Here is a 21,490-nt window from a genome sequence, read left to right as displayed (position 1 = left end):
CCACCGAACACAGAAGCCTATGTGAAGATTCCTTCTGTTCCCTCTGGACAAGAAATAAAAATATTTCCTTGTTCCCCAGATATACAGGGAAGTCGTGTCCCGGCTGAGGTCCCAACAGCCTCCCTGCCACAGGAGCGCTGCTCCGAGCAGCCGCCTGATCCACCAGGTAAAGCACACACCTTTTACGTCCCTAAAGAGGAGCAGATCTCCCCACCTGGCGATGAAAAGGAGCTTTCCCTGTGCACCCTGGCACCCAAGAGGGGTCAGGACCACCACCCTGCAGTGGTGGAAGGGATCCAGATGGCAGGAGAGCAGGTTGGTGATGAAGCCCTCACCCTTAGCCCTGAGAGGTCCTCTATTAGTGAGGATCTGCTTGAGCAGCTGTCGCAGGGCCACCGCCAGGTGCCCCTGGTGCAACATTCACAGGTTAGACAGGAGGTCCAGCTACTGAGACTACTGCGCTGTGGACACACCTGATCCCAGATGCCGATTCCCTCTGCTGTGACCCAGGGAACCTGCAGTCAGGTAACATTATTTCTCACAACTACCAGGTAGTGAGTGAGACTGACCTGATTGTTCCTGCCTCAACGGCAGGGTTGCCAACACACCCAGTCCCCCAGAAGGGACAGGGAATGAAAGCCGAGCCAGTTTCCTTACAGCCACCAGCTCAGTCTGTCAGTCTGAGTCTGACCAACAGTGGTTCAGCCAGACTGGAGCTGGATGGTCAAGTCACCCGCCTGCCAGTGCAGGACATCGCAAAGAGGGGTGTCAGAATCCCCGCCTGCACTGACATGGGCCTGGTGAGTGATAGTGAGTTCAAAGACAGTGAACTAGCTATCCCAGTGCTGGGGCAGCTCCCTGAACCCCTAGCGAGGGAAGGGGGGAGCGAGCAGGTGTCCTACACCCACGCCCAGCGAACGATTGTAAACATGCTGATAGAAGGATTCCTCAATCAGGAAGTGTGCAGGGTGGACCTGAACAGTGAGAATGGGGAGAATGGGGTAACAATCCCAGATCACTCAGGTGCTCCAGATGACCACTCAGCCGAGGGTCAGGCATGCTCCACCGCTGCACCGCCCCCTGCAGGGTTCTTAGAGCACAGGCATGGACAAATCGAAAAAGCAGATGCCCTGGAAAAGGAGGAGCAGCATCAGCAGCTGTGTCAGATCTCCCCAGATTTCCAGGATGTTGGTGCCCAAGATGCCACAGGGCATATTGAGAAAGACACCATGTACATGCTGCGCCAGCTTAGAAAGGCAACAGTCACTCAGAAGGAGATGACTGGGATCAGCCACCCGAAAAGACTTTTGGGAGGACTGATTGCTGCCGCCACTGTTGCACATTTGCTATTTCTGGTAGGTTTGTGTGCTACTGGCACTCTCACCCTGACTGCCTCAAGAAGGCAGGTGTCAGAAATGCCAGAGGGTAGTGACAGACTGTATCAACAGCAGCAAAAGTTGGAAAGCTTAGGGAAAACCCTAAAGGCAACTTCCTATGCAACAGGGTTAAATCTTATTCCCCAACCAGTGGACATGATTGTTGGTGTTATACAGTGGGTATATGCTTGTGTGCAACAGCCCAGAATGTTGACACAAGACCTGTTAAGGGAGTTTAGTGCCATTGTAGCCAGTCTAGACATGGCACAATTCCCAACCCACTTGATTCCACTCTTCTCAGTAGAGGAGTATGTGACATTAACCCCATCGCTCATAGCTCACCCAGAAGGCAATCCAAGATTGAATTCGGTTCCAAATCTTGAGATGGGTATGGCTACCAAAGCTATCCATTGGCTGTGTCTAAACGATTCACCAATGAAGGGTGTAAAGCTACTAACGAGCAGAGGGAGGTTAATGAACCCCATGAAGAGCAGGTGGGAAGTAAATGGCTGGTCAGCACACCACATTTAACAGACACTGTGACTTGTGACAGGTATGATACAGCTACCACAATGCAGCTACCTAACCAATAGTTTTCCCGAGGAGGCCATAGTACAGCATGGTAACTTAACACTGTACGGTCTGGAACCAGACAACATAAGACCAAACTTGAGGTCATGGATGCCTTCAGGTGCCACACTATTGAATTGGATAGAAATCCAAGAAACAGTAAGCCCTGAAGAGGTACAGGTAGTTAGTTTGCTTTAATGGAACAAACCTCCAAACCACCCTAGCAGATACCCAATACAGGTGTTGTGGTTTATCGGAGGGCTGGGAACAGGAACTGTTGTTATTGTAACACTACTGCTGGGAAGCTGGATCATGACTGACAGTGTACTCTGAATGATGTACTCTCACATCAAGATGTACTCTGGGTAGCATGAATGAGTCAAAGGTAGCATGTCAAAAGAGAGGAAGTGATTTCTCCCCAAATATCTACCACAGAGGTATCAGATATTGACAGTGAACTTCCTGATGTGTAATTCCTAGACTGAGATAATGTCTCCTACCGTGTTTATACATACTCCAGATGTTATTCATCCTGTTTGTATCCAATGCTGGTTCTGGTATGAATTCTCGAGGAGTAATGTGGACATTTAAGGTTAATGTTCTAATGGCAAGGGACATCACTTAACTCTGTTTTTTTTTAAGGCAACAATGCCTCGGGACCTCGTGGCCTTCAAAAAGGGGGGATATGTAGCGGCGAGGGTTAATAATAAGGCAGAATTAAGTGTTTCTGAGCTTCCCAAATGAGGCCCCATTTCTCTGTTCATCTCTGTGGTGCAGCCACAGAGAAACTATTCATGCAAGATGTTTTCTTTTGATAAGGACAGCTCCCACAGGGGGATGCACTTAGCTAAGCCTGGCTATCATGATCAATGGTCATCCATTGGCGCCTATCTGTTTAGGGAGTGCCAGTTGGACATCTGGACTGCATTACTAAGTGTCAGGAGTAAGTGACTCATATCTCACCTTGATCAACCAATCAGGGACCGGTAGGGCCGAGTAATGGTAGGGCTGATGCCCATGGAACTTTCAGCCAATCAATGAGCTGAAGTTCCTCCAGGTAAAAACAGGCAACACAGAGAGATTCAGATTCAGATTCAGATTCAGATTCAGATTCAACAAGATTCAGTAAGAGTCTAAAGGGAATTCAAAGGAGAATTCCAAGGGCAGGACATTCTCGCAGCGCGCCTCCTGACCATCCTGAGACTCAGCCCGGACAACCACGGAACGGCCAGTGTATCCGAGGGCCAGAACTTTCCTTTGTTCTAAGAGTCTAAAGTGGAGGTTGCCAGAGAGTAACCAGCAGCAGGCCTCGTGAACAGGTCGGAACTGTGGACAGCTGAATCACTATTCAGAACTAGCTCTTCATCAGGAACGAACCGGTCCTCTTCCTGACTTGCTGGGACCCACAGTCATCTTTTCTCCTGTGCACAAACTTTGCTAGTTAAAGCCAACAGTGAACATCAGCAGCGCACCGTCGCAAGCCGCACAGCACAGCCTGGCACCGAGCCAGAGAGCGCGGATTGGACAGCAACAGCCTGCAACTGTTCCTTTGTGCCCGCAGGAGATCTGAATCCCCAAAGATTGGATGAGTATTCAACTTCAATGCATTACAGCTCGAGAATTCAATTGTTATCCCAACCAGTTGATATCAATTTAATTCCTAAGAGTTATGTACTTGTTTTGAGTATCTAATGTAGAAGTTGTAACCAAGTTCACTTTACGAAACGGTCTTAATGAATGATATACTGAACGTATGTCCTCTTGATATGTGTAACACTTCGTAACTGACTGAAAATATACCTTTTGTATTCTGATAACCCTCTCGATAAGATCTGTTAGTTTTATATGCATATTCTATGTATTAATAAATGTATCCTCGTGTATTAGTACCTGCGTGTGTGCGTTGTTTGAGTTATGTCGCATGGTTGGATTCTAAAGCCATCAAAAGAATCAACTTTGTGATTTACTGCTACAATTAATAGTTGTCTCAGTAAATGCCCAAACCCTACAGAACTGGTGCCTTCAGAGAGCCACTATGATTACATATTTGGCGTCCCTGAACCGGTTTTCCCTACAGTGTTTTACACACGAGGCAAGTCCTCTGACCTTTCCCAGCCTTGCTTTGGGTTGTGAAAGTTTTCCATTTTTATAATGAATTGACACTTGACACATGCCTCCAATGTAATGAATCTTTATTACTTTTTCTTATCAAAAAATCAATTTAAACTCTCTAGTTATTTTTAAACTTCTTACTGAACTATGGAACAGTTGCAGGGTTGCTTTTTCTCTTCCATATTGGCAAACATGGAAAAAACTAAAATATAACCCTATTTTAAATGTAAAGTTTTTTTTTCCTTTTAAAACAACAGAAGTCTTAACATCTAAGGAAAAAATGAAGACATCATAACTTAGGAGAAGTCCTCATTGGTTGCAAAAATGATACATTTTAACGAAACATTTTGAAATATAATGAAACAAATTAAACATTGCTATTTCTCATGGCCATGAGAAACCCTACATTTCGCCTACCAGCCCAGAGTTGGTGTGGAGGATGCGAACATCTACATGCTGCAAAGGGCATACTCACACATGGACAGGGCTGGCAACACTGTAAGGATCATGTTTTTCGACTTCTCCAGTGCCCTTAATACCATCCAGCCCTTACTTCTAAGGAGGAAGGTGGAGGAGATGCAAGTCGATGCCTCCATGACCTCGTGGATCACTGACTACCTGACAGGCAGACCACAGTCTGTGAGACTTCAGAACTGTGTGTCTGAACAGGTAGTGAGTAACACAGGGGCACCTCAAGGGACAGTTCTTTCTCCATTCCTCTTCACCCTCCTATACTTCGGACTTTAAGCACAACTCAAAGTCATGCCACCTGCGGAAGTTCTCAGATGACTGTACAATTGTGGGATGTATCAAGGGTGAGCAGGAGGAGGAGTACAGAGGACTGGTCAGCAGCTTTGTGGAGTGGTCTGGGGTGAACCACTTGGAACTGAATGTAACAAAGACAAAGGAACTGGTGGTAGATTTCAGGAGGAAAAAGGTCAAACCTACTCCTGTCTACATCCATGGGAGTGGCGTGGAGATGGTGGACTCATACAAGTACCTGGGAGTGCACATCGACGATAGACTGGAATGGTCTAAGAACATCGAGGCCATCTATAAGAAGGGACAGAGCCGACTTTACTTCTTGAGGAAGCTCAGGTCCTTCAATGTATGTAGTAAGATGCTACATATGTTCTATCAGTCAGTGGTAGCGAGCGCCATTTTCTACGCAGTGGTATGCTGGGGCCCTGGGATTAGAGCAGTGGATTCTAAAAGGCTGAACAAGCTCATCAGGAGAGCAAGCTCTGTCATACGGTCTGACTTGGACCCCTTGGAGGTAGTGGCTGAGAGGAGAATCATGTTGTCATGGACAACATCTCCCATCCCCTCTATGACAGGCTTGTAGAAATGAAGAGCACGTTCAGCAATAGACTGATTCATCCACGGTGCGACAGGGAGCGCTGCAGGAGGTCATTCTTGCCTATTGCTATAAGACTGTACAATTCATCCACCTTGTGTCTGAGCAGAGGCAACATTGACAGTGACCTGTTTCTGGACTGAACGCATCTACACATCTACTGCTACATCTGTTCTCTTTCTTTTCTTTTCCCGTTTACATCCGTTTTTTGTGCAATACATGCCAGGGACCCGTGCAATACATTTATATTTATATCTATATCTATATTTACATCTATATTTACTGTATATTCATATGTGTGATACAATTTTTCTGCTTACTGTTCTGTTCTAGTTTGTTCTTTGTGTGTCCGGACTGTGAGTAGCTCTTTTAGTGCACCCTCACTGTACTGATTGTATTGTATGTATTGTACTATTATTATTATTGTATCATTTGTTACACTGTGGCTGTGTTGACTGTGTAAAGCTGCTGTTGCACTGCAATTTCCCTCACGGGATCAATAAAGTATCTATCTATCATAAAAACAGCCACACACACACAAAAACCTTTTCAAGCTACGCTGCGTGTAAGTTCAAAACATCTACCGGTAATCCATGGAACTAATGAAAATATGTAGAGTTATGTATCTTTCACAGTCTGAGTAACAAGCAAAACAAAATCCAAAAAATGAAAATTTTTTGAATTTAATAAATCCCAGTCAGACCGATGTTTTAGGTCTCAAAAAGAGGACATGCTAAATGTCACACCCCACACTCTCCCTCACAAAGGCCATTACATTCCCAAACCCACTGTTTCACAATCTCATTCCTAATTGAACCCATCACACTCCCACATGCACCAGGTTCCATAAATTCTCACTCCCAGACCAATTATCCAACCACGTCCCTTTCCCTTTAGTATTTAAAGTTCCCTCACGCCAATTTATGCTCCCTATTGAGAAGCCTCCCAAAGTATCCTCTTGTGTGTTTCTAAATTTTTTGATTGATCTGCTGGTTCCTAATCTTTGCTCCTGCCTTTTTGACCATTCTCTTTGGATTTTGTTTTTTGGATTGTCTTTCTGGGATTTCCCTAGTTACTGGACTCAGTGCTTCTCCAATTGACTAAGTCCCTGGATTATGTGTTTGGATTTGTCCCTGTGCTACTCATATTATTTTCCCATGTTTTCAGCTTGTAGAAAAAGAGTAAAGATAATGTGCACACCTTCCTTTGATATGTCTAGTGTGGAGTTGTCTGTCTTTCTATAGCTCAGATAAACCTGAATGATTAATTGATGCAGAATTCAATGATACAGTAAAAGATGGGCATCTAACAAACTCAGTTTTATGTTCCACTCAAGGAAACTCAGTTATGGTTGGCCATTTACTGTATAAGAAAAGATCACTTTATTGGCCATATTCAACTTCTTGTATAAGGGATTTGTCTTTTTGCATACTCCAACTTGCTCTCCATGAGACACGGACTGGGAGAGAAGCTTGAGGCTCGAGCGCAGTGTCAGCCATTTACAGTATAAAGCACCGCTGGAGCAGTGGGGGTTAAGGGGCCCTTACTCAGGGGTGTATGCTATCCTTGTATAATGTGTGATTGGATGTGCAGAAGGATTAATTTATTATCTATATGAGCCTAAGTGGGATTAAGATCCAGTTATAAGTGAGAAGAGATGGGAGTTCATGCCTAGTTATTTAGTAAACATAAACTAATTTTCGACCATAGTCTTTTGATGTTGTTAAGGAAGGGCTAAGGCATTAGCAGGACACAAGTGCCCTGCAGACTCCAAAGTTGTTACAACGCAAGCAATAGCACCTTGGTACAACTAACTGTTGTAATTCAGCACCTTAATTTCTACTGTTTTGTCAAATTAATTTGCCTTATTCTTTCAAAGACTGTACTGTGTGGAATGGGGGAGCTACACATTGAGATCATTCATGATCGAATAAGAAGAGAATATGGCATTGAGACTCACCTTGGACCACTACAGGTGGCTTACAGGGAAACCATCTTGCAGTCGGTTTCCACCACAGGTATCACATTCACACCTCGGCACAATATGCCAGTAATATCTTCACTTTGACAGGTAACAATTGCTTGTGCTGTATATCAGTGGTCATCAGTTTCTTAGAGGGCTCATCATTGATAACATGTCACAATTCCTCTGTAGTGATTCATAGCCGTTTCAGGGACGCCAAATATGTAATGTTAGTGGCTCTCTGAAGGCACCAGTTCTGTAGGGTTTGGGCATTTACTGAGACAATTATTAATTGTAGCAGTAAATCACAAAGTTGATTCTTTTGATGGCTTTAGAATCCAACCATGCGACATAACTCAAACAACGCGCACACACAGGTACTAATACACGAGGATACATTTATTAATACATAGAATATGCCTTAAACTAACAGATCTTATCGAGAGGGTTATCAGAATACAAAAGATATATATTCAATCAGTTACGAAGTGTTACATATATCAAGAGGACATACGTTCAGTATATCATTCATTAAGACCGTTTCATAAATGAACTTGGTTATAACTTCTACATTAGATACTCGAAACAAGTACATAACTCTTAGGAATTAAATTGATATCAACTGGTTGGGATAACAATTGAATTCTTGAGCTGTAATGCATTGAAGTTGAATACTCATCCAATCTTTGGGGATTCAGATCTCCTGCGGGCACAAAGAAACAGTTGCAGGCTGTTGCTGTCCAATCCGCGCTCTCTGGCTCGGTGCCAGGCTGTGCTGTGCGGCTCGCGACGGTGCGTTGCTGATGCTCACTGACCGGCTAGTTAGTGTTGGCTTTAACTAGCAAAGTTTGTGCACAGGAGAAAAGATGACTGTGGGTCCCAGCAAGTCAGGAAGAGGACCGGTTCGTTCCTAATGAAGAGCTAGTTCTGAATAGTGATTCAGCTGTCCACAGTTCCGACCTGTTCACGAGGCCTGCTGCTGGTTACTCTCTGGCAACCTCCACTCTAGACTCTTAGAACAAAGGAAAGTTCTGGCACTCGGACACACTGGCCGTTCCGTGGTTGTCCGGGCTGAGTCTCAGGATGGTCAGGAGGCGCGCTGCGAGGATGTCCTGCCCTTGGGAGCCTTCTGCTCCTGGGCCGTCCTGCCCTGGAATTCTCCTTTGAATTCCCTTTAGAACAGTCCACAGAATCCTCTCCAGAATCCCTTCTGAATCTTGTTGAATCTTAAACTGAATCTGAATCTCCCAGGCTCTCTGTGTTGCCTGTTTTACCTGGAGGAACTTCAGCTCATTGATTGGCTGAAAGTTCCATGGGCATCAGAGTCCCACGTGGGTTACTCGGCCCTACCAGTCCCTGATTGGTTGATCAAGGTGAGATATGAGTCACTTAGTCCTGACACTTAGTAATGCAGTCCAGATGTCCAACTGGCACTCCCTAGACAGATAGGCGCCAATGGGTGACCATTGATCATGATAGCCAGGCTTAGCTAAGTGCATCCCCCTTTGGGAGCTGGTTTCTTATCACAAGAAAACATCTTAAATCAGCTTGCATGAATTCTTTCTCTGTGGCTGCACCACAGAGATGAACAGAGAAATGAGGCCTAATTTGGGAAAGCTCAGAAACACTTAATTCTGCCTTATTAATAAGCCTCACCGCTACATATCCCCCCTTTTTGAAGGCCACGAGGTCCCGAGGCATTGTTGCCTTCAAAACAAAACAGAGTTAAGTGATGTCCCTTGCCATTAGAACATTAATCTTAAATGTCTACATTACTCCTCGAGAATTCATACCGGAACCAGCATTGGATACAAACAGGATGAATAACATCTGGAGTATGTATAAACACGGTAGGAGACATTATCTAAGTCTAGGAATTACACATCAGGAAGTTCACTGTCAATATCTGATACCTCTGTAGTAGATATTTGGGGAGAAGTCACTTCCTTTCTTTTGACATGCTACCTTTGACTCATTCATGCTACCCAGAGTACATCTTGATGCGAGAGTACAGCATTCAGAGTACACTGTCAGTCATGATCCAACTACCCGGCAGTAGTGTTACAATAACAACGGTTCCTGTTCCCAGCCCTCCGATAAACCACAACACCTGTGTTGGGTATCTGCTAGGGTGGTTTGGAGGTTTGTTCCATTAAAGCAAAATAACTACCTGTACCTCTTCAGGGCTTACTGTTTCTTGGATTTCTATCCAATTCAATAGTGTGGCACCTGAAGGCATCCAAGACCTCAAGTTTGGTCTTATATCGTCTGGTTCCAGACCGTACAGTGTTAAGTTACCATGCTGTACTATGGCCTCCTCGGGAACTTACAGGAAAACTGTTTGATTAGGTAGCTGCATTGCGGTAGCTGTATCATGCCCGTCACAAGTCATAGTGTCAGTTAAATGTGGTGTGCTGACCAGCCATTTACTTCCCACCTGCTCTTCATGGGGTCCATTAACCTCCCTCTGCTCGTTAGTAGCTTTACACCCTTCATTGGTGAATCGTTTAGACACAGCCAATGGATAGCTTTGGTAGCCATACCCATCTCAAGACTTGGAACCGAATTCAATCTTGGATTGCCTTCTGGGTGAGCTATGAGCGATGGGGTTAATGTCACATACTCCTCTACTGAGAAGAGTGGAATCAAGTGGGTTGGGAATTGTGCCATGGCTAGACTGGCCACAGTGGCACTAAACTCCCTTAACAGGTCTTGTGTCAACATTCTGGCCTGTTGCACACAAGCATAAACCCACTGTATAACACCAACAATCATGTCCACTGTTTGGGGAATAAGGTTTAACCCTGTTGCATAGGAAGTTGCCTGTAGGGTTTTCCCTAAGCTTTCCAACTTTTGCTGCTTTCGATACAGTCTGTCACTACCCTCTGGCCTCACTGACACCTGTCTTCTTGGGGCAGTCAGGGTGAGAGTGCCAGTAGCACACAAACCTACCAGAAAAAGCAAACGTGCAACAGTGGCGGCAGCAATCAGTCCTCCCAAAAGTCTTTTCGGGTGGCTGATCCCAGTCATCTCCTTCTGAGTGACTGTTGCCTTTCTAAGCTGGTGCAGCGTGTTCATGGTGTCTTTCTCAGTATGCCATGTGGCATCTTGGGCACCAACATCCTGGAAATCTGGGGAGATCTGACGCAGCTGCTGATGCTGCTCCTCCTTTTCCAGGGCATTTGCTTTTTCGATTTGTTCATGCCTGTGCTCTAGGAACCCTGCAGGGGGTGGTGCAGTGGTGGAGCATGCCTGACCCTCGGCTGAGTGGTCATCTGGAGCACCTGAGTGATCTGGGATTGTTATCCTATTCTCACTGTTCAGGTCCACCCTGCACACTTCCTGATTGAGGAATCCCTCTATCGGCATGTTTCCAATCGTTTGCTGGGGGTAGGTGTAGGACACCTGCTCGCTCCCCCCTTCCCTCGCTAGGGGTTCAGGGAGCTGCCCCAGCACTGGGATAGCTAGTTCACTGTCTTTGAACTTACTATCACTCACCAGGCCCATGTCAGTGCAGGCGGGGATTCTGACACCTCTCTTTGCGATGTCCTGCACTGGCAGGCGGGTGACTTGACCATCCAGCTCCAGTCTGGCTGAACCACTGTTGGTCAGACTCAGACTGACAGACTGAGCTGGTGGCTGTAAGAAAACCGGCTCGGCTTTCATTCCCTGTCCCTTCTGGGGGACTGGGTGTGTTGGAAACCCTGCCGTTGAGGCAGGAACAATCAGGTCAGTCTCACTCACTACCTGGTAGTCGTGAGAAATAATGTTACCTGACTGCAGGTTCCCTGGGTCAAAGCAGAGGGAATCAGCATCTGGGATCAGGTGTGTCCACAGCGCAGTAGTCTCAGCGTCCAGCTGGACCTCCTGTCTAACCTGTGAATGTTGCACCAGGGGCACCTGGCGGTGGCCCTGCGACAGCTGCTCAAGCAGATCCTCACTAATAGAGGACCTCTCAGGGCTAAGGGTGAGGGCTTCATCACCAACCTGCTCTCCTGCCATCTGGATCCCTTCCACCACTGCAGGGTGGTGGTCCTGACCCCTCTTGGGTGCCAGGGTGCACAGGGAAAGCTCCTTTTCATCGCCAGGTGGGGAGATCTGCTCCTCTTTAGGGACGTAAAAGGTGTGTGCTTTACCTGGTGGATCAGGCGGCTGCTCGGAGCAGCGCTCCTGTGGCAGGGAGGCTGTTGGGACCTCAGCCGGGACACGACTTCCCTGTATATCTGGGGAACAAGGAAATATTTTTATTTCTTGTCCAGAGGGAACAGAAGGAATCTTCACATAGGCTTCTGTGTTCGGTGGGCACTGTGTGAGCACAGTCTGCCTCTTGGCCCCCCTTTCCTTCTGTACAGAAGGCTTAGGAGCCTTGACCTGTTTCCACACCTTGCCTTTCTGGTGATCCACCAAAGGTTCCTCTCTGAGTCGCATGCCCTTTTCTTTTTCTACCCGTTTGAGCTTGCCGTGTGACATCAAACACCTTTCAACCTCAGTGTCAATCAGTGTCTCACTGGGTAAGACATCTCCCATGGCAGCCTTGAGGTAAAAGCTTCCTGCTTTTCCTCTCTGTTTTACTGCCTGCTCTGTGACTTCAGGGGTGGAGTCAGCACTCGCTTGGGAGTGGCTGACCTTATCCAGGCAGGAACTCTTCCGCTCAATCAGATAGACTGAGGGAGGGAGAGGGGGCGGGTCTCCGCCTCCTCCAGTGGAGAGTATCAGCTCATTCACGTTTCCGGCAGCCCTGGGGAGCGGTTGTCCCTGTCTTAATAAAGCTTGTTCAAGCCTGGCCAGGCGGGCGGCTACTGAATCCTTTTGTTCAGCTTTATCTAGCCCTTTCCCTCCCCCGGTGTTCTCATGGCACTTAGAACGCTGGGTGCGGTCCTGTGTGAGTGCTTTGGAACGGGGCTTAGCCAGCTCAGGAACCTGTGCTCCTTCGAGCAGGAGGGAGTTAACCCTGCTGGCTCTGACGGCGAACACAGTCGCTTTAACAGCTTTTTTCTCAGAGCGACTTTGGACATCATACTCCCAGGCTTTCTGCACGAATCTCTTAATATCAGTCATTTTCATGGTGTGTGCATCTGTATGCATTAAGATCATATTTCTGACTGATGGGTGGAGATTCGCAATGAATAAACCCTTGAAATGTGTGTTCTCTTCGCAACCCTCATCATTTCGCCCTGCAAAATAAGTTCGTCTAAGTCTCTCGTAATATTCGCGAGGGGACTCTGCTCTCTCGTGCTTAATGTTAAGTGCGGCGGCTATCGCGGCAGTCGGGTCAATAAACGCACTGTATTCTTCGATAAGTGCTTGACATAGCTGCTCAAAGTCATTACAGACTTCTTTCATCTGCCTAGCCATCCACTCATGTACAGCTCTGCTGGTAGTTTTCCTGACCAGAAACACTTTCTCCTGTTCTGTGGCGTTTGGCAGGTACTGCAGGGTATACCTGAGGTCTTGAATATAACTCTTGATATTATTCTCTGACACTGCGGGGTCAAATCTCTCTATGTCCTTCGCTAGCTCTCTCAGAGAATGGAGATTTATTCTAGCTTCTCCGCTGACGGAGATATGGAAGAGATCGTGGTCAGACCTGTCGCTGCTAGAGAGAGTGCTTAATAGCGACTCGAATTCAGACCTTTTAGCAACCATCGTTAAACTTAAAGAGTATTACTTTTAAGTACGAAATTACAGTTTTACCACAGAAAACCACAAGATCAAGTATGCAATCAACCCGGTAGATCGCAAAAGATCACAAAACAATCAAGCACTGCTTAAAGAGCAAGGGGAACTTTTTTTCCTTTCGGCTTTCAGCACACTGTATTGTCGTGTATGAAACCCGCGGCGTTTTATATGAATTATTCGCTTGGTTGACTCATTTCAGTCTTGCCACGTCCACCCAGGGACGCCAAATAATGTAGTGATTCATAGCCGTTTCAGGGACGCCAAATATGTAATGTTAGTGGCTCTCTGAAGGCACCAGTTCTGTAGGGTTTGGGCATTTACTGAGACAATTATTAATTGTAGCAGTAAATCACAAAGTTGATTCTTTTGATGGCTTTAGAATCCAACCATGCGACATAACTCAAACAACGCGCACACACAGGTACTAATACACGAGGATACATTTATTAATACATAGAATATGCCTTAAACTAACAGATCTTATCGAGAGGGTTATCAGAATACAAAAGATATATATTCAATCAGTTACGAAGTGTTACATATATCAAGAGGACATACGTTCAGTATATCATTCATTAAGACCGTTTCATAAATGAACTTGGTTATAACTTCTACATTAGATACTCGAAACAAGTACATAACTCTTAGGAATTAAATTGATATCAACTGGTTGGGATAACAATTGAATTCTTGAGCTGTAATGCATTGAAGTTGAATACTCATCCAATCTTTGGGGATTCAGATCTCCTGCGGGCACAAAGAAACAGTTGCAGGCTGTTGCTGTCCAATCCGCGCTCTCTGGCTCGGTGCCAGGCTGTGCTGTGCGGCTCGCGACGGTGCGTTGCTGATGCTCACTGACCAGCTAGTTAGTGTTGGCTTTAACTAGCAAAGTTTGTGCACAGGAGAAAAGATGACTGTGGGTCCCAGCAAGTCAGGAAGAGGACCGGTTCGTTCCTAATGAAGAGCTAGTTCTGAATAGTGATTCAGCTGTCCACAGTTCCGACCTGTTCACGAGGCCTGCTGCTGGTTACTCTCTGGCAACCTCCACTCTAGACTCTTAGAACAAAGGAAAGTTCTGGCACTCGGACACACTGGCCGTTCCGTGGTTGTCCGGGCTGAGTCTCAGGATGGTCAGGAGGCGCGCTGCGAGGATGTCCTGCCCTTGGGAGCCTTCTGCTCCTGGGCCGTCCTGCCCTGGAATTCTCCTTTGAATTCCCTTTAGAACAGTCCACAGAATCCTCTCCAGAATCCCTTCTGAATCTTGTTGAATCTGAATCTGAATCTGAATCTCCCAGGCTCTCTGTGTTGCCTGTTTTACCTGGAGGAACTTCAGCTCATTGATTGGCTGAAAGTTCCATGGGCATCAGAGTCCCACGTGGGTTACTCGGCCCTACCAGTCCCTGATTGGTTGATCAAGGTGAGATATGAGTCACTTAGTCCTGACACTTAGTAATGCAGTCCAGATGTCCAACTGGCACTCCCTAGACAGATAGGCGCCAATGGGTGACCATTGATCATGATAGCCAGGCTTAGCTAAGTGCATCCCCCTTTGGGAGCTGGTTTCTTATCACAAGAAAACATCTTAAATCAGCTTGCATGAATTCTTTCTCTGTGGCTGCACCACAGAGATGAACAGAGAAATGAGGCCTAATTTGGGAAAGCTCAGAAACACTTAATTCTGCCTTATTAATAAGCCTCACCGCTACACCTCTTTACAAGGATATACTGTAGGATGTGTGTTCTGCAAAATGACTGCAGTTTTTTTAGGTGTCCCAAATCACATGTCAGCATTTCTGCCTGGTGTGCATTCCAGCCAATATTTATGAAAGTATGGATTGTTTCTTTTTTCTGTGTCTGTTAGTAGAAAATGCTTTCGTTTTCTTTTTTCATTTCCCTACCCTCTACAGAAGCTTGACCCATTCTAATCTGCTGCAGAGCCTGCTGTTCTGAAACTATTCCTGTGTGTCGTTGTTCTCCTCTGTCAGACACATTGGACAGAAGCATTGGAGACAAGAGACACCTAGTGACAGTTGAGCTGGGAGTGAGCCCCTGCGCAGAGGGTAGCTCCACTGCTGCCCCTGCCATCAGCTTTGAGGACAGTGTGGAAGAGCAGCTTCCTTTGGATGTGAAACAGGCAGTGGAGAATGGAATACAAAGTGCTTATCTCCAAGGTAACGGGGCTCTTAAATGGATTTGGGCTATCAGTGACAGGCAGTTTTTTCTGGTTATTGAAGCACCATTATTTGGGTCAGTTTCAGATTCTGATACCAAGAATGGTTTCCAATATAGAGGATGTGTACTATAGCATGACAAAATGTCCAAAAAATGTTTATCCCATTTGATATTGCAATAATAAAGTCATGTATGTGAAGGCTCACCTTGAAGCATTATTTTTAAGCACTACAGTTTGCATAAACTCTGGTTGTTTACATATCTTTTGTTTTGAACAACTTTTCATTTAACTTCTTAAGAGTCAGTAGTGGAGATCAAGTTCTGGTGCTATGGTGTCATTTTTTACTGACGTGTTTGAAATAGTGATGTACATTCTGTACATTTTATAAGTCCTCTAGAATTATACTTTCATATGTTATGCTGTCTAATTAACTAAGGTAAGGAGTATTTCATATTTATGGTGTATACACAGCTGAAGAGAGGTTTTGAACTACTCAGCTTGAATTAGGTAGTGTTAAATGATGATGTATGGGTGTGAAAGCTAGACCCTGAAAAAAGCTGACCGAAAGAGGATGGATGCTTTCAAGCTTTTGGTGCTAGAGAAGACTGTTACGGATACCATGGACAGCAAGGGTCACCAATAAAGAGGTTCTGGAGCACATCAAGCCAGAAATCTTGCTTAGGGAAAGATCACCAGACTCCGGCAATTGGAGAAAGCAAATATGCTTGGAATGGTCAGTGGAACAAGAAGACGAGGCCACCAAAGAACGCGGTGGCTCGACGCCAACAAAACGGACACTGGTTTAGGTATAGAACAGCTGAAAGGGAAAGTCCAAGACCGGAAAGCATGGCGAGAGATGGCCTATAGAACCGCCGAGAGTCGGATCCGACTGACCGGATAACATCATCATCATCAAATGGTGATGTGGATGTGTAGGTGCATTGTCAAAAAAGCTTCTAAAAAGCTGCAATTTTACATGTCTGTCCATGTGCTTTCTACATATGCAGCCATTTCCTGATTCTCCAATGCCATTCAAAGTAATTCCAGGTCCACTGCTGGGGTTCCCGGTGCAGGATGTGGTCACTACAGTTTACTCTGTCAGCATACAGCCTGGGACATCAATGGCCATGGTCTCAGCCTGTGTGTCTCGCTGTATGCACAAGGTAACATTTGCTCAAAAGGAAAAGATGAAGACTAGGATAATCATGCAGCACAATACAATTTCTTCAACCCGTTTGAAATCATGATGGAAGGCTCATTTCTAGAAAGTAGTCCCCTAAATGAATAAACCGATGAAAGAAAACATGAGAGAAATATATGTAGAAAGAAAAGTCATTGCTTATTGCAAGACAGAAGTTAAAGATGCAATTGTTAAATGTTCTGAGTAGCCCAGGGCACAATACATAGAGGTTAGAAGTGTTGTGCTGTTTTTTACAATTGGCTTTGTTAGACCAATATGCTAACAACAAAATCAGTTTTTCTTTCAATTTGATTTAAAAATACAACTCAAATATCAAATGCTATATTAAATGTTTATTGCTGCAATTTAGTCTTAATCTATTCAAATTTATCGATGAATAGACGGGCCAGAAGACTGGGTTTTTAGTGACAGAATAAATGTTTATATTTTTTATAGAACATTTAAGCTTGTTTGTCCTTCAGGTTTCATTACAATATGGGCATTGTTGTTTAAAAACATATTTAACAAAGTATTCATCAGGAAACAATGGAGTGTGATGGGAGTGAGCATTTCTTTACAAAAACGACTTTTCTTTTGTTCATCTTTCTCACAGGGTTACTTCACAGTCCTTTGCGCTCTGACATCTGACACTGCCACCTTCACACTGGAACTGTCCAGCTACGAAGCCATGACTGCCCATGATCAGAACACCCTTCTCAGCCGAATGACAGGAGTGGCATGAAGCCTTCAGCCAAACATGTTTGAAACAAGGAGTACAAGAAACTGTTTAACTCTTGAAAGCATCAGGCTCATACAAAATGTAAACTGGGCTTTGTCTTTTAAGAAGGGGTTGAAAAGACCTGCATTTCCTTTCATGTGTTGTCATCCATTTTGCTGCAGGATATAACTTTGGAAACACACTAAACTGACTTCAAAGTTTGGAATTACCAGCTACAATTCTCTTAATAAATTATGTACAAAAGCTCTAAGAGTAGGATAGGTGATTGTTATGGATAAATTAAGATGTACTGAACAAAGTAACATTTTACACACATCAATAAAAAATTAAAATGCAGAAGCATTAAAAACGACCCCAAGAAAGCTAGTGCCTTCTTCTTTCAGTCTTATTTCCACAGTGGAGTCTTAGGTCATGGTTGAACTGAGTTTAACGGGACATATTTTAACATGGAGTGTTGCTAGGGCTGCAAATATCAGTACCTCTTCCAACAGGAGACACTTTAATGTTCAAATGCGGGACTTTCTGGGTCACAAGGGTCGGCTGGCAACCGTACTCGCCTCAAAAGCAAAGGAGTCCTCACGCGTCATTCTGTTGCGGTGGGAGACATGAGTGAGCACAGTGTTGATGAGCAAGTTGCTCAAACCTAACGTTTCCGAAGGGGTGGAACTGAAGTACGGGAATAATCACGAGGGTGGAGCATCGATAGTGTTACACCGAGATAACAGATTTGCAACTTTTTTTTTAGTCAAGAAGCAATGCAAAGAAGAACAATCTCCCACTCCTCCTCACTGAAACATTCACCGCAATGGCAGCTCCTCCACCTTCTTCATCTCAAAACGCGACTCTAGCTCCACAAAAAAGATGAACGAGGTCGGATTTTGTAATTGGAATTGTATTTTCCAAATTCCAAAGTTGCAAATTTATTTTTATTTCTATTAATAATGTTTAATCTTCGGGTAAAATATTTGTTTCACCGGAGCATTTGTTTTCAATTAACCTGAACGTCATTTTCGCAGATCGCGTCTTATATAGGTCACGTGCTCAATCTGTAAAGCGCCACGCAGCGATCAGCGCGTCATCTCTGAACTCACAATTGCATTATTACTGAGAGAGTGACGGATTGCTCAAGGGGTTAAAATGTTCGTAGTTTCTCATAGGTTATTGCTTTAGCTCATTCTCTTCGTCAGGGCATATATAAAAAAAACGTATTGTACGCCCGGTAGTAATGGTCAAGAGAGTGGCAAACTATTGCAGCAAAACCTTCCCGGATTAGGAATACCGCAGCAAAGCAGAAAGGTACCTATAGATTTTAGGAGTAGTTACAGTACCCTTTAAGAGAAGTTGCTTTCACTGAGACTTTATCTGGTATAACATTAGTGTTTCACTATTTTTCTATTAGTTAGAAATAGTCTGGTATAATATTTTAAAAGTAAATTAATATGACGTGCGTGTAACACAAGAACAGTAAACTATGGTGCAGAAAAAAAACTTGCATGGCAGCGACAGTCTTTTATTTTTGTGCGGTTACTGCGCATCTGCAACCCTGCAACTTGGTAAAGATCAGGCGAAGTGTATTTTCTGAATTGGACTGCTTGTTTCTACACTGTGTAACCAAAGTGGTAAAAAATAGTTTTTTTACATTGGGTGTCCGCGGAAATCTGTCGATTTTCCGTTACGACCAGCTTCAGTAAAATGTCGTGCAAACGGTGCCCTTCTACACGCTACTTTGTGCAGAAGGTATGCAGAGGAAGAAGCATGAGAGCACCAGAATGAGCTCCCGTTTAACTATCCTGAAAGCAGCTAATTCGTTTGATAAAAATCGATGTGTATATCAATGAAGATGTAAATTTGTACAGTTCAAGATTTGTAAAAACTTGTGGGAGGGCATGGGGGTGTAGCGACGCTTTCCAGCACCTGGTGAACCGATGCGACCGCCTGTAAGAGATGGAAGTCGCAAACGCATCATTGTCCGAGGATCGGAGCAACAGAAACGTTTTTTTCAAGACATGCAGTATCTTCATTCATATTTTTATCAATAAGAAATACAAACATATCCAAAAACGATAAAAAAAAACAGTGGGGTGTGAATTCGAGCACTGGTCTTGTTACTTTTGAATGTGTGCTTACTTCATTCACCAACTGTAAGACGTTTTTTTTACACCAGAACCACACATCGTATTAAGAAAATAAATCTTTCCCGTTAAACATCTAGTAGCCAGTTCTGTCTAGTTCTTCTTGTGCCAGTTCTTCTACAAAACGTCACCCATGTCATGAAATACAGTACATACTCTGTATGCACAATCCGTATCTCTACTGAATTTCTTTCAGACTTCAAAGTACCTTTTTTTCTTATGTTTTATGGTCCCAATAAATTAATTCCCTGATCACACTGTCTTTTCTTCTGATATTGCCAAGTTTTTGTCCTTTCTACCAGATTATGAACAGTGCATGATAAGGCTTTCTAGTAGTCTCACCTTGTAGTCTGTTTTCAGATCTGACCTTAAGACCCTGGCAGTCACATAGATCTTATGATGTATTCTGCATGTTGTCTTCTGTATATTGATTTATTTGGTACAATGATCTCTCCTGAATGTGCACTTTCCTAAGAAACAATGTTTTCTGAAAACTGCTATGTAAAATAAAGATTAATAATCGGTATACATATCACATAGGTAATATCAATCGCCAGACAGGATTGTACTATAGGCATCAGGGTGTTTATGATGATTTTTTCATGTTAATTAGAACAATAAAATTACAAACAAAATGTTTGGGTATAAAACAAGAAGTGTGTAGCTTACTCCCTTCAGCATTGAAGCAATACATAAGGTTTGCAACAGTAGTAAAATCTCATTTATAATACTGCATTCATTTGTATTCACCATAGCTCTAAACTTACATTAGGTAATTAAATGTTCAGACTTTTATAGTTCAGTCGATTGGTGAATCCATAAAAATGAAAGATGTGAGAGATATTCTAGTTTTTAAAAATCCAAGGAGTGTAGATAGATAGGGTCAAGCAGTTTTTGTAGCAAAAGAGCCACAACTTGAAACTAAAAGAGAATTAATTCTTGAAACATGCTGTGGTATTGATGCTTCAATAAAATGGCTGGGCTGCTTGTTACTTTGGAGAGCTGTGGGTGCTTTTAACAGGATTCCTAGTTAGGTGTCTTAAGGCCCAATCTGGGCTCCTTGAAGTAGCAGCTAGAAATGGGATCTATATACAGTTAGGGGTGGCTTCTCTTTGTTCTTCAGATTACAATCTGTATGTCTAATATTTTTTTTAAATCATCAAGGAGCTGAGTTGCATTAACATTCATCTTTTATAAACATGCTGCTTATAAACTCTGCAAGTACAAATCAGCAAATAGATAATATTAGCAGTAAGTACAGCCCCCTATTACTGTTTCTCCAGTTGTAAATTATAGAATAGAACTGCCTGCTTAGAGTTTGCTGCATTTTGGTTTATGAAATCATTAAGAAGAGATTTAGGACAGTCTATACAGGTCTGAATGTTTGTAATCCCATATTTTTCGTGTTTGATTTATACATTCCATTACATCTGTCAATATGCGATGTTACTATTGTAATGCTTGAGTTGAGTACAGATAACACATCACAACTCTTTGAGGAGTTTTGCTTGAGTGTCAGTTTTAATACTTGTCATTTTTAAAGTAGCAAATCAGAATAGTTTGTAATGAAAACTGTGTTAAGTAAGTAGACTGGATCCAGTGATATCACTGTCCAAATTTGGACATTTTATTGAAGCAAACAGGATTTTACTGTTTGGACTCCTTGGAAGAGAAGGAGATTACATAAGCTACTACTGTTCTTGAGTCCTCAGGTTCATGTTCTCAAAAGAAATGAAAGTAGAGATGATGAGCTGAGAACTGTACTTAAATTGAATACAAATTGTCACTATATCAGCTGTCTGTCAACATGGTAGCTAAAACTGATCTACATGTTTTAAATGTCTCTTGCACTCTTTCTACATCAAATATTAAAGGATATTCAGATTCAATTACAGTACATGGAAATGATAAAATATGTAAATTAGTAAAACATGCATTTGCTACAAAAACTGCTGTTTTTCTGGAAATCAGACATTGAGGATTAACAAGCACTAAGAACTTCATTGTTCCTGCCTCTCAGATGGACAGAGATCCCTGGTCTCCCCACCTGAGTGGCTCCTCTGAGAAAGACCTGCAGTTCACTAGAACAATGAATATAAGTCAGAAAAATGCCAAACGTGCCAAACGCATTGGTAAGTACCTGATTTATACTTTCTAGACTATTAATTTCAGGCTGAGTAATGAGTTGAGAACTGTAGTTATCAGTGTG

The 21,490-nt window shown here is 43.7% G+C and overlaps 2 long non-coding RNA genes across 2 annotated transcripts; both read left to right on the top strand.

Moving 5' to 3' along the window:
* The first annotated feature begins 14,918 nt into the window (after positions 1 to 14,918).
* On the top strand, positions 14,919 to 17,057 carry LOC148673324 (uncharacterized). The gene is made up of 3 exons (XR_015936201.1): positions 14,919 to 15,228; positions 16,269 to 16,393; positions 17,024 to 17,057. It is a non-coding gene; the product is annotated as an uncharacterized LOC148673324 (long non-coding RNA).
* A 1,244-nt stretch (positions 17,058 to 18,301) lies between these two features.
* On the top strand, positions 18,302 to 21,397 carry LOC148673323 (uncharacterized). Its single transcript, XR_015936200.1, has 2 exons — positions 18,302 to 18,445; positions 21,302 to 21,397. It is a non-coding gene; the product is annotated as an uncharacterized LOC148673323 (long non-coding RNA).
* The last annotated feature ends 93 nt before the right edge of the window (positions 21,398 to 21,490 follow it).

Source organism: Lepisosteus platostomus, chromosome 4 (genome assembly GCF_059453375.1).
Source record: "Lepisosteus platostomus isolate fLepPlt1 chromosome 4, fLepPlt1.hap1, whole genome shotgun sequence".
Lineage (NCBI taxonomy): Eukaryota > Metazoa > Chordata > Actinopteri > Semionotiformes > Lepisosteidae > Lepisosteus > Lepisosteus platostomus.
The sequence above is the reverse complement of the archived record's forward strand: the minus strand, read 5'-3'. Positions and strand labels throughout refer to the sequence as shown.